Below are 12,681 nucleotides of genomic sequence, written 5' to 3' on the forward strand. Positions count from 1 at the left end.
AGACCATTTTGCAATATCCTCTATGCTGTGGAATGTTCAATCTTGACACTGGCATGGTCTCTTGTGTCAAAACACTTGGCAACTCAATAAAATCATTTGCATCCATGCCAGACACTTCCACACCAGACAATACAGTGGTACTCACAATTTTCCTCTGACCCATGGTTCTCAATAAAATGTTGGCTGGTTTGCCTCTCCCAGTCTCCTTGCCAGACTGATGGTGCAGAATGTACCTGAACTCCCAGGATCCAGAAAAGCGTAAGTTTGCACAATCTCATCACTCGTGTGGCATTTAACCTGTACTGCAACAATGGAGAAGACAGCATTATCCTCATCACCGGCCCCAATAGCTCCACATGTCTGCGAAAGCCCAGGAGAAACACTCTGTGGGGGGCTCACAGTAGCTTGTGCATCTTTAAAGGATGAAGCTTTATCCTTTTCCTGAATGTGAAGGACTGATGGATGCTTCTGATCACACAAGATACAAACCAAACGACTCCTGCAATGTTTGCTTGTGTGACCAACTCTCAAGCAACCAAAACAAATTCCATTTTCCTTTATGAAACTTATCTTGTCCCGATGCATCTTCAACTTGAACTGTGAGCATTTATCCAGAGAGTGACTGTTAAGTTTGCAGAATAAACAGCATTTGAGATGGCTTTGATCAGAGTTGGACTTGATGTTACTGTCCATGTAGATTTTGTTACCTTCCTTCACTGTAGCGACACTGGCGGCAAAAGTGCTTCCACTTCTTCTTTGCTTTGTGTAACTGACATTTGAGATAGCTTTGCTCCGGCTGACAAGTGGCAGATCTTGAATATTACCAAAGAGCGGATCAGAGACTATTTTGGCTTGTTTTTCCACAAATGTCACAAGGTCAGTGAACATTACTCTGCATCCATTTTGCTCCTGCAGATCACATGCAACACTCCTCCACTTCTCAAGTAGCTTGTAAGGAAGCTTCATCATAATAAGTTTGAGATTGGAGGGCATGTCCAAATCCTTCATGTAGATAATCTGCTGTGTCAAATTGGAGCAACCTCGAAGAAACAGGGAAAACGATTGCAATGCTGGTACATCCTCTGCTTTAATGGGAGGCCAGTTGAGAATTTTTTCAATGTAGGCTGAAGAAATTTTATGCTTATTTCCAAAATGCTCCATAAGAAGGAATTTGGCTCTCTGATAACCCACGCTTGGGGGTAGATGCTGACAGCTCCTGACAAGATCTCTTGGCTGCCCCCTGGTGTACTGTTCCAAAAATGACAAGCAATCACTGAAATTGTTAGTTTTTCCTTCTCATAAAAGACTGGAACTGAAGAGGGTCACCATCGACAAGGCCGGATTAACTATATGGGCCTGCGGCACAGTGCCCAGGAGCACCACACGACAAACTTTAAAAATAGTTTTTTCATGAATGTTTGTACACTTAAAATGGTTACACTTGACATAAATATTCATATAAAATTCATTATTAAAACTAATGTAATAAGAACAGCAACGATATATCATAATTCTGAGCAATAGTGGCCTAATGTGAACATTAAATCCCCTCCTTCAACCTGTCAGTTGAGCCAGTCCACCTATGGTGAAATGTGTCATGTTTTTTAAAAAACGCGGTAAAAATAAAAAATAAATGGATAGACATCAATTGAGTGGTTGTGCGAAGAGAAAAATAAAAAAAGAGAAAGACTCCAGGCGTTTAGCGGCAATTAAAAATGTTCCAGTGTTAGATCGATGTTCACCGAGGGGTACAGTGACTGGAAACACCCGGACAGTCACAGCCCATGAGAAGAGCGCAAGCCACCGCGAGTGTCTGCTCGCACTTCTCAGGAGGTCACGGAATGCGGGTACGGTTGATGTTGTTCTCAGACAACAAAAAGAGGATGCGGCGAAGTATTGGAGAGAGGTGTTGCGACGCATTGTGGCTGTGATTAAGTTTTTAAGTGTGCGTGCAGTGTTTCTCACAGATGTGAATGTGTGGTGGTGGGCCAGGGGGGAGGGGGGTGTAAAAAATAAAAATTCTTCAAAATAATTCCTCCGTTAATAATTGGTCACATAACTTTATTGTATTAACCCATAAGAACCCAGACCCATTTCTACTTAAATGAAAATTAAGGGGGTTATAACACAGACTAAATAGACCACATAACCCATTTCAGAGGCTACATGCACCATTGCCAGAAAATCATCTTCCACATCAGACCTGTAGACAGGTATCGGGTACTCATCAGGCTCAGCATCCCTTCTTTTATTCAAAATTTCAGATACTGGAACATGTGCAAATTCAGTTGGCAGGAGCACTGTTTGCCTCCCTGTGATCTCTTCATTCCGTAGTTTTACGAATTCGTATATGTCTGTGATATGAGGTTCAATGTATTCCTTGAACGTAGATATACGACTAAGAAATGACGGTGGTATTTCAACACCCTCTTCACCAGCAAGTGAGCAGTAGTGAGAAAATACCTCTTTCAGTTCCAAAATGTGTCCATTTGCAGCAGACTTCCTTAAGTCATTAATGAGCCACATCAATATTCGCCCCTTCTCATCATTTGCTTCTCCTCTTGACTGTGATACTCTTCGAATGAATTTCTTGTAACAGTTGGGATGGTACTTGCTCTCAGCAGCCATCAAATCACTTACCCCTGCCACACGTACAGAAAGAGCATGGTCACACCATGCACCGTCAATTATTTGTTGACTGACTTTAAATGTCATAACAGAGCATAGTGTTTCTTTCTTCACCTTTTTGCTTTCTTGGCAAAATAAGCAGAGCTTCCAGTCGGTTGATGATGTCGTACTACGTAGTCTTGAACTAGTCTGAGGTGTGGTCACGGTTGAATGTGATGGTTTATTTATGTAACCAGATTCTGTCGACCAACGTAAGACAATGAAGAGTCAAGTGTCCAAAGGTTTACAATTTATTTAGAACCAAGCTCATGAGAGGGAGGAGTCAGAGGTTGCCACCCACCACTGGGACCTTAAATAGATAAAACACCAAGTCAGTAACAGGGAATAAATAAACTCCAAACAAAGAGTGCAAACCACATACATATCTCAGGTTCACAAATGACACCACTGCAAGCATTACACCTAAATTCAAACATGGCACTCAATAACTACTAATGGCTACCCACAAGTCAATTGTCACACAAAAAGGCCCAGTAGTAGGTGCACACAGTGGCTACAGCCTGCAGTCCCCAGTAACTGGCAAAGTTCATAAATATTACCATTAAAACAGTTAAGAAAGCATTACTTTATTAAGTTTAATCCTAGTACTATGTTAAAAAAAGGCAAAGGCCACCACAAATCACCATGAAGCAGAAACTACGACTACTGGACCTCAGGCTGAGCCACTCGGGGAAGGCAGAAGGTGTGCAGCATTCCAGCACAGGTCGGCCGCCCTGGCCTGGACAAACAAACAAAACTAACACAAAACAAACCAAATAAACACAGCAAAACTCATATCGAAGGAGACCAGAGCTTAAGGCTGTTCTGGCTCCATGATGGCACTCAACTAACCACAACACTTAGCTCTTGTTAAAGCAAAAGCACATAAATTACTCAAAGCAAACCAGAAAACTCAGCTGCACACCATCCACCTCACCCACTGCTGACACAAAGGAGACCAAGGGCCCGGGCTCTCAACAGGCCCAGCTTTTAAAGGTTCCTCTTCTTCTCCCCATGAACCCAGTATTTCACAGCAGCAAATCCCATAGCTCCCCCATTGTCCTGGCCCCATTATTGCACCCTTGCTCCCATCCAGTCCATCCGGTTACATTTAGTCGTTGTATTTTACCCTTATCTGTAAAAGTTGCAAAACAGCTCTTATGCCAATGAACTTTCCCTTCATCCCCAGTCCCTATGGTCAAAATTCTCTGGATCCGATCAATATTAGCTGCATCTTGAAATTTCTGTCTTTCTTCGGCTGATGCCTTAAGTGATTGTAGGCATTGAGCTGTTCCTTTGTAAATTGTATCTTTTTTTGGTATCTGGCAAATGATACAATCTCCAGAAGAGCCAGACATGAAAGGACTCAAACAAGCATGCTCTTCCATTTTTGTCCACCACCGTAGTAGAAATGACTAGAGGGCATCTCCGTGTCATGTAATATATCCCAATATTTCAGTGAAGCAGTAGGCTCTTCTCAATAAAGGGTAAAAGCTGATGATGGCAAACAGTGACCAATGGCTTTTTGAAATAAAAACAAAAATGTCCAGTCAACATGAAAGGACTCAAACAAGCATGCCCTTGCATTTTTGTCCACCACCGTAGTAGAAATGACTAGAGATCATCTCCACGTCAAGTAATATATCCCAATATTTCAGTGAAGCAGTAGACTCTTCTCAATAAAGGGTAAAAGCTGATGATGGCAATCAGTGACCAATGACTTGTTGAAATAAAAACATAAATGGCCAGCTAGAATTCCATCTAGAATCCAACTCTAGTTAACATCTGTGTTAGGAATGTGTTTCAGTTATGTTCATCAAATGAATGAAATGAAAAATACAAGCTTTAAAAAGTTGCAATATAGCAGTTGCAGTATAGTAGACTCTAATGCTACTCAAGGATCATATGGTGATTTATACATTTTGTAATAATATGTGCTAGATTGTTACATCATGTTGATATTTGTTTAGTGGACTTTTTACGAAATATGTTTAATTAAAGAGAACTTAATTCGCCTATATGACTGCTATGTTATTATGCTAATTAACACATTTAAACCTCAAAAGCCATCTTGGCAAACATAATATTTGGAATCAGCACCCTCAAATTATGGGTAATATCATGTTTACCGACTTTTACTCATATTTTCCATTAGATCCCTTTTCTGAAGGTATTTTGGCGATTTTTGACCAGTTATGTACTAGTACAATTTTCAGAAAAGAGGACTTCTAGTGGCATATTTGAAGAAAAGTTGGTAAATCACCTGTTTTTACATATTTTTGAGGTGCTGATTTGTAATATTGTGCTTACCAAGCTGGATTCTTAGTGCTAAGCCTTGTAATTTGCGTATTAGTATGGGACTTTTTTGTCAATATTTTATGAGTCGGCCATCTTGAAAGTCAGCCATCTTGAAACCGTTGGCTTCTAAAATATAGACAATACATGTACACATGCTAGAGCATCATCATACAAGATTTGGTGACAATTTATCAACCCTTTCAGAAGGTATCACAGAAACAAAGAATCCCCATTCGGCTAGTATGACTGCTATGCTATAATGCTAATTAGCAGGCTTAAAACTCAAAATTGAGCTTGGTAAACAAAATATTTGGAATCAGCACCCTCAAATTATGGGAAATAGCATGTTTACTGACTTTTCCTCAAATTTGCCGCTAGACCCTTTTTCTGAAGGGTTTCTTGAGATTTTTGCCTAGTCTAGACCAGGTTTTATTCAAGAAACCTCGAGTTTCTTTCTGTCTCCGCCCTCTTTCAGCCACACACGCCATTTGATTTCCTCATTCATTCAGTCAGCAGAGCGAGTTCTTCTACTTCTATAAGTCCATTAGGCACAGTAGGAGGCGACTTTTTTCACCAACATGTCCTTCTGACAATGATCCCGTGGATGAAGGTACAGCATAATTGCGCAGAGAAATAAATATTCGTCGGAGATGGTTATCAGACCGCGCATAGATTTTTGCATTTACAGACAATTATCTTTTTGAGCGGCACCATCAGAATGTGTTGGGACAAAAGAAAAAAAGACATAAAAGACAAATAAATATTTGTATGAATAGGCTTAAAAAAGACATATATAGGCCTATTATATTTTATAAAGGCGATCGTGTGTGGGGGGTGGATTCCCTCCGGGGATTCCCTCAGCTGCCACTGCCCTCCCGTTAGAGGTGGCGGTGCTGGGCACCACCCGTTTTACGGGCGTCTGCCTTCTTTCTGTTGGCTCAGAAGTCTGTGTTAGTTTAAATAGGCTTAATTATTTAACAGAACATGATATAGATGATGACTCTAAATTGTCCTTCGGAGTGACTGTGAGTGTGTGTGGTTGTTTGTCTCGTTTGTCTCTATGTGGCCCTGTGATGGACTGGTGGCCTGTCCAGGGTGTACCCTGCCTCTTGCCCATTGACCGCTGGGATAGGCTCCAGCCCCCCCGCGACCCGACTGACGGATTCAGCGGTATAGTAGATAATGGATGGATAGATGGATGATATAGATGCGAAGACATAGTTTATGTGTGTGAAAACAGCATGTTGGAAATAAAATAACTGCATAAAATATTAGCCACTTAATATTTACTTTACAGTGTGATCAAAATGAGCCTCCATGCCGAGGTCTCACCTGTTTGAACAATGTTTTTATATTTCATCTTAAACTGGTGCCAAGTGCGCTTCTCCCCCACCGGATTGCACCTAAATGAAATAAATGAATGGGCTACCATTCAAGCAGTTTCCCTGTAATATTATTGTGATTGCAAAGGACTACATTTAAACTTACACTTTTGCTGCTGCTGCAGCGGTGTTGCACTTATTTCTTTCTTTTTTAAACATATATTTATTGGCTTTTCATGTCAATATAACAACCAAAACACATGGCAGAAAAGAAAATAATAGTCAAATGACCAAAAAAACCACAATAAACCACAATAATTAGACAGCAAGTCATTGTACAATGAATATGAAACAATGAAAACAATTAAAAAAATAATAAAAAATAAGTAAATAAACACATAAATAAAAATAATAAATAAAAGATAAATATAAAAAGTATTCAAAGTGTAGGCTGCAGCCTGCACTTCCAACAAACAACCAAATACTTTTCATTTTCTCATTCTCCCTTTCTCAACAGCTCCAGAAACATCCTCCAGATGTCATAGAATTCAGAAGCCCTTTTAATGATATACGTCAGTTTCTCAAGAGCCAAACTTGATGTAAAGTTGTTTAACCAGAGGGTAAAAGATGGGCAACCAACATTCTTCCAGCACAGTGCAATACAGCGTTTGGCCTGCAATAGACAAAGGTCAACCATTTTTCTTTCCTTACCAGATAAAGTACAGTCATCTGGATAAATGCCTAAAATACATGCCTTAGGGCATAAAGGTATAGGGGAAGTTGTGATCTGAGAGATATATTTTAAGACTGAGCTCCAAAATGTTTTAATCTCTTCACATTTCCATAAGCAGTGATATAATGTACCCTGGTGATTGTTGCACTTATAACATAGATCAAGTATATTAGGATCAAATTTATTTAATTGTACAAGAGAGATATATGTTCGCATTATCCAATTGAATTGTATCTTTCTCAAACGAGTGTTGATGGTTTGAGTGTGTATTTTTAAACATATTTCACTCCATTCAGTGAGTGTAATATCTTCTTGTAGGTCTTGTATCCATTGCTGTCTCTTACTATCAGAGTTTTCTTTGTGGTTTTCGACCAGCATGTTATAGAACCGGGATACCAATTTTTTACCCAAACAGTTTTTTGTAACATGTGTTTCTAAGATGGAGAATGGAGGTTGTTGCACTGAATTGTTCAAGTGTGCCAGAATAAAACTTCTAAGTTGTAAATACTTAAAGAAGTGTTTTTGCGGGATATCAAACTTGGCCTTTATCTCACTGAATGACATTAGAGTATAGTTGTCATATACGTCCTGTAGTTTTCCTATGCCCTTGTTCAGCCATGCTTTAAAACCCATGTCGTTCTTTGCTGGAGCGAAGTGATCATTACCCCATATTGGGGAGAAACAGGACAACCCTGGGGAGTCCCCCAACATTTTTTGAACTACATGCCAAACAACAATAGTGTTTTTTACAAAAGGATTAGTAGTACTCTTCTTTAATGTTTTATAGGATGCTGAGTATAGATAGCTATTCAATGACAAACCTTTTGAGGAAAGTTTTTCAATTTCTATCCAGGGCATGAAAACATCTTTAGAAAACCAAAACATTGTGGCTCTCAACTGCGCAGCCCAATGATACCATTCTAGATTTGGCAACTGTAGCTCTCCCCTATCATACGGTAAATATAATAGAGAGAGTCTGAGTCTTGGCTTTCTATTATTCCAGATGAAATTAGAAAGGAGCTTTCTGGTCCTAGGAAAAAAAGAAGGAGGGGGGGCAAGCGGGATTGACTGAAAAATATATAAAAATTTAGGTAGTATAGTCATCTTTACTGTGTTTATTCTTCCCAGTAAAGAAAGCGGTAGTGTTGTCCACCTAGTGATCTCTTCCGACACCTCTACTACCATGGGCTCATAATTGGCTGAGCTAAGATTACATATTTTTGGGGTTATTCTGATGCCCAAGTATTTGAATCCCTCTGTGGCGTTAACAAATGGGTGGGATACTACAGGTTTCTTCCTTTCCTTTGCATTTAAGAACATAATAGATGACTTTTCTTTGTTCACTTTGAACCCAGACATAGTACCAAATTGAATAAACAACTCCAAGAGAGATGGTATTGATTCTGTAAGATGTGATAAAAATACAATGGTATCATCAGCCTACATTGCTGTATTGTGTTCCATGTCCCCAATCTTAATTCCATGGATTGAGGGGTATGATCTAATCACAATAGCTAATGGTTCCATGGCTATTACAAAAAGTAGAGGCGAAATTGGTGACCCTTATCTTGTGCCTCGGAATAATTCAAAAGGTTGAGAGAGGAGATTATTAGTAGATACCATTGCAGAAGAATCAACAAACAAAATTTCGACCCATCTGCGAAAGTAATCACCAAATCCAAAACGCCTAAGCACCTCAAGGAGATAGGGCCATTCGACTCGGTCGAACGCCTTTTCCGCGTCGAGGGATGTTGCACTTATTTCTAAAAACGTATTGAAACTCGCCATATGAGCTTATTAAGATTTCCAATTCGAGGTTGGTGAAAAACATAGCCCCTCCTCTTCCCCGTTGCCAAGGTGACTCGTCGAATCGGGGCTCCATTGATGCTGGCATTTTAAAGTTGTGGTGCACGCGCTAAACTCAAGGTGAACCTACTCAGAGTTGATTAACCTCACTCAAATCAGCGTTTCTGGACCCGAAAACTCAGAGTTTTCTATCTCAGAGTAGATCAACTCAGAGATCAGGAATAGACTCAGAGTTGGTTGAACCTGCTTTGTGAAACGGACCCCTGTAATGTGACATAAATCACATTGGGAGTTAAGAACCTGGATAATTTCTCCATCAAGGAAAATGATGGGGGACATAAGGATGTGTGACACCTGTGTCACGGTGGGTGACACAGGTGCGGCTTATCTGCAGATTTTCACATCTTCATTGTAAACAAATTAATAACATAGCTAATTACACTGGTCGGACTGTTCAGCTCTGTTTCAGACTGATACCTCCGGTTCAGGCTGGTCCTCATCCTCAACACGCACGTCTCTTTTTCAATCGCGGAAAAGATTTTTCAATACTCATCTGGATTGAAGCAGCAAACATTCAGTGTAAGAGTTTAAAAAAACTACTTTATTTGATTCACAGCTGCTAGTGTTTTGACCTCGACAACCCAACTACATTTTTTTTTTTTTACGGCAAACTTGCGACTAGTTAACTTTATAAAGAAGGCGTAATAGCTTGTTTGCTAAGGGTCGGGTCGGGGCGGGACATCCCAACGTATTCAAAATATAAAATATTTTTATAGGACTTTTTAATGTGTGATTTTATAAAGGTGCACGTGATACCAACCTTTCGTGGTTTTGTGGGTGGGGGGGGCACTTGAGGTTTAGTGCCCAGGAAGTGCCACCACATTGACTTAATATGGCCCTGCCATCGAACACAGGAATATTTTTCACTGGCAAAGCAGATGCCAAATTTTGCTGAACCAACAATGCAGTGATGTCATTCTGCCTTTGCATAATGTCCATAATATCGTTGCGTGAGTTCCTGTTGCTGACTCGATTCAGAACGTTAGGAACCATTTGTGTTGTTTGAGTTTGACTTATTATTGGGCCAGTGTCAGTTTGTGTTGTTGCTGCTCGTCCAGGTCTGACATTCACATGGGTATTAGTTGTCATTGATGGTCTGACGGTGACAGCTTGAACGTCAATGTGAGCTTTACTCTGAATGTTATTTGCCGCATCCTTTTGTGGAACGAAATCATCTGCGTGGAGATTCAGCCGGTGCGTTCCTTGAGCACCAGTCCAGTTCCTGTCAAAATATGAGTTCATCCTTTTGAGACACATTTTGAATTGATTTCCAACACATTCAGTTTTGCATTAGTGGCAGCAAGTTCCGTTTCCAGAGCGAACAGTTCTTTTTCCTTTCTGAGTTTTTCCGCTTTTGCTTCCAATGCATGTTTCCTTTCTAATGCAGCCTTTATTCTTGCAGATGATGTAGATGATGCTTTGGATAACTTAGAATGTGCTCTGGAACGTTTCTCCTCTTGGCTTGAAACGTTTGAAACACTGTCTTCGGGATTAATCTCGTCAGAAGCCACACTTAAGTCATAAGGAGGTTGTTCATCATCATTTGATTGAGCATATGGATGGCCAGCATCAGACAACCAACATTTGACCTTTTTAATGAAATCAGAAAACACAGACCGTTTTTCATGAAAATACGTATTTTGCTGTTCAACTTCATCCTCTGGCAAATTAAGATTCAAAATGGCTTCATGCATAGGCCTATCATTGGCTTTTTCAAAGCACTTAATACATTTGCTCAGCTGAGCTTGCACTGAGTTCATATTGTCATTGGATTCCATCAAATCGCGTATTTTATCCATACACTTCTTTACTTGTTTGCACTTCGTAGACCTTTTTTCTTGACATGTCTTTACATAGAATTCCAGACCCTTTGAGGTAAACTTGACGCTCCGTTTTGAGAGCACGGACACAGCATCATTTGCTTTAGATGAAACCTCAGACATGTTTTCCATATCAAATAGTTTTCAGTCTTCTTTAATTTCCACACTCTTTGTTGAACTATTTATAACACACAGGGATATCGTTTGTGACACACGGCTCCGCATCAAAGAACTTTATGAATGAGAGTAGGCGTGGTTTACCATGACATAGTAGCAGTATTGCTCAGCACACGCGCGTCATCCAAACTTCCAAAGATCCCAATAAACATCAAGTGAGAAGAAACGATGATTCAAACACTCCAATAGTTAAGCCGTTTTCCAATACAGCCTGCTTGTAATTCGTTGCTCACCGATGCTGTTGAGTGGTTTCGTGCGATGTCCGTCGGCCAGTGACTCTCCAAAACTGACGCGTTTTCCAATCCAGCATTCCTCTTTCATTTACCATCAATCCAATATCCCAGCTTCCAGAGATTCCATCCGCCTAATCTTCACTTTAGGGTAGGTTTTTACTTTATGTAGTGGCTATTCGTCCTCTTATGTCGATAATCAAAACAAAAAAAAATATGTCAAAACCATAATAAACTAAATTAAATCAAATGGCCACTGAGACACCTTGGGAGTGAATTTACGCAGGTAATTGAGTCCATTGTCCAGGCAAAAAATTACGTTTCTTTCGGTTTATTTCTCCAAAAACAAGCAAACAAACAAATGACAATGGCCTTTGCCGCCTCTCTTGCCCTGGTAAAAACCTATTTGCCCTCCCAGGTGCCTGCTCACCTGTGACTGCCTGCTCATCTAAGTAAACTCTCCAGTGCACCCCAGCTACCACTTGCTTTCAAAATAAAAGCACAATTAAATACCCAAATTAACTCAAACATTACTAAATATCATAAACAACCAAAAAAGGTTTATTCCCCAAACTAAACCCCCAAAAGATAACTAACTAATAAGTGAGGCAAATATACAAAATAACAAATAGCTCCTACAAGTTCCACATAGCCTTATTTGGAAAGCGTTTGAGTATTTTAGAGTACTCGTAGTAGTTGTTAACTTAGTTAGAGCATATTTTCAGGATATTAGACTATGCCTAAGTACAGCAGGTTTCACAACAGGCTGGCAGAGGCTAGAAGTAGGCACTATGGCAGGGTGTACGATTTCTCTATTAGCATTTACAATGGCGATGGAGATAATTATTAGAGCTTCCAAGTAGGTTGTAGGTGGAGAAAGACGTCAGGATGGAATGCGCCTTACACCAATTAGAGCATACATTGATGATATGATGTTGGTGACTACAACAGTGCCATGTATGAAGAGAATACTTGAGAGACTTAATAAAAATCTAAAGTGGGCTGGCATGAAAATCCAACCTACTAAGTCTAGAAGTATCTCAATAAGTAGAGGGAAATTAAGTGATAGAAAGTTTATAATAGATGAAGAAAATGTTCCAATAATTAGGGAAAAGGCAGTAAAGAGTTTAGGCAGGTGGTACCAGGCAGACATGAATGATGGAGAGCAGGCAGTGAAATTTCGGAAATATGTTGCTGAGGGACTGGATAGAATAGATAAATCAGAGCTTCCAGGAAAGTTTAAGCTATGGTGTTTGCAGTTTGGATTGTTTCCTAGGTTGATGTGGCCACTGTCTGTGTATGAGATTCCAATATCTGTTGCAGAAAAAATGGAAAGATTAGTTAGTTTTTATATTAGGAAGTGGCTAGGTGTTCCTAGATTCTTAAGTACTGTGGCACTGTATGGGAAAGGCATACTCCAGCTCCCAGTATCTAGTCTATAGGAAATAGAAACCAAGAATGGCAGCTCAGGAGGCAGAAGCAACTCTTAGACATACAGAGATTGTGGGTAATGTGCAAATAGGCCGGGGAGGCTTGGAGCTTGGCCCAGGCAAACCAGCGTGGAGTAG

The sequence above is a fragment of the Odontesthes bonariensis genome, chromosome 1 (genome assembly GCF_027942865.1).
Source record: "Odontesthes bonariensis isolate fOdoBon6 chromosome 1, fOdoBon6.hap1, whole genome shotgun sequence".
Taxonomy (NCBI): domain Eukaryota; kingdom Metazoa; phylum Chordata; class Actinopteri; order Atheriniformes; family Atherinopsidae; genus Odontesthes; species Odontesthes bonariensis.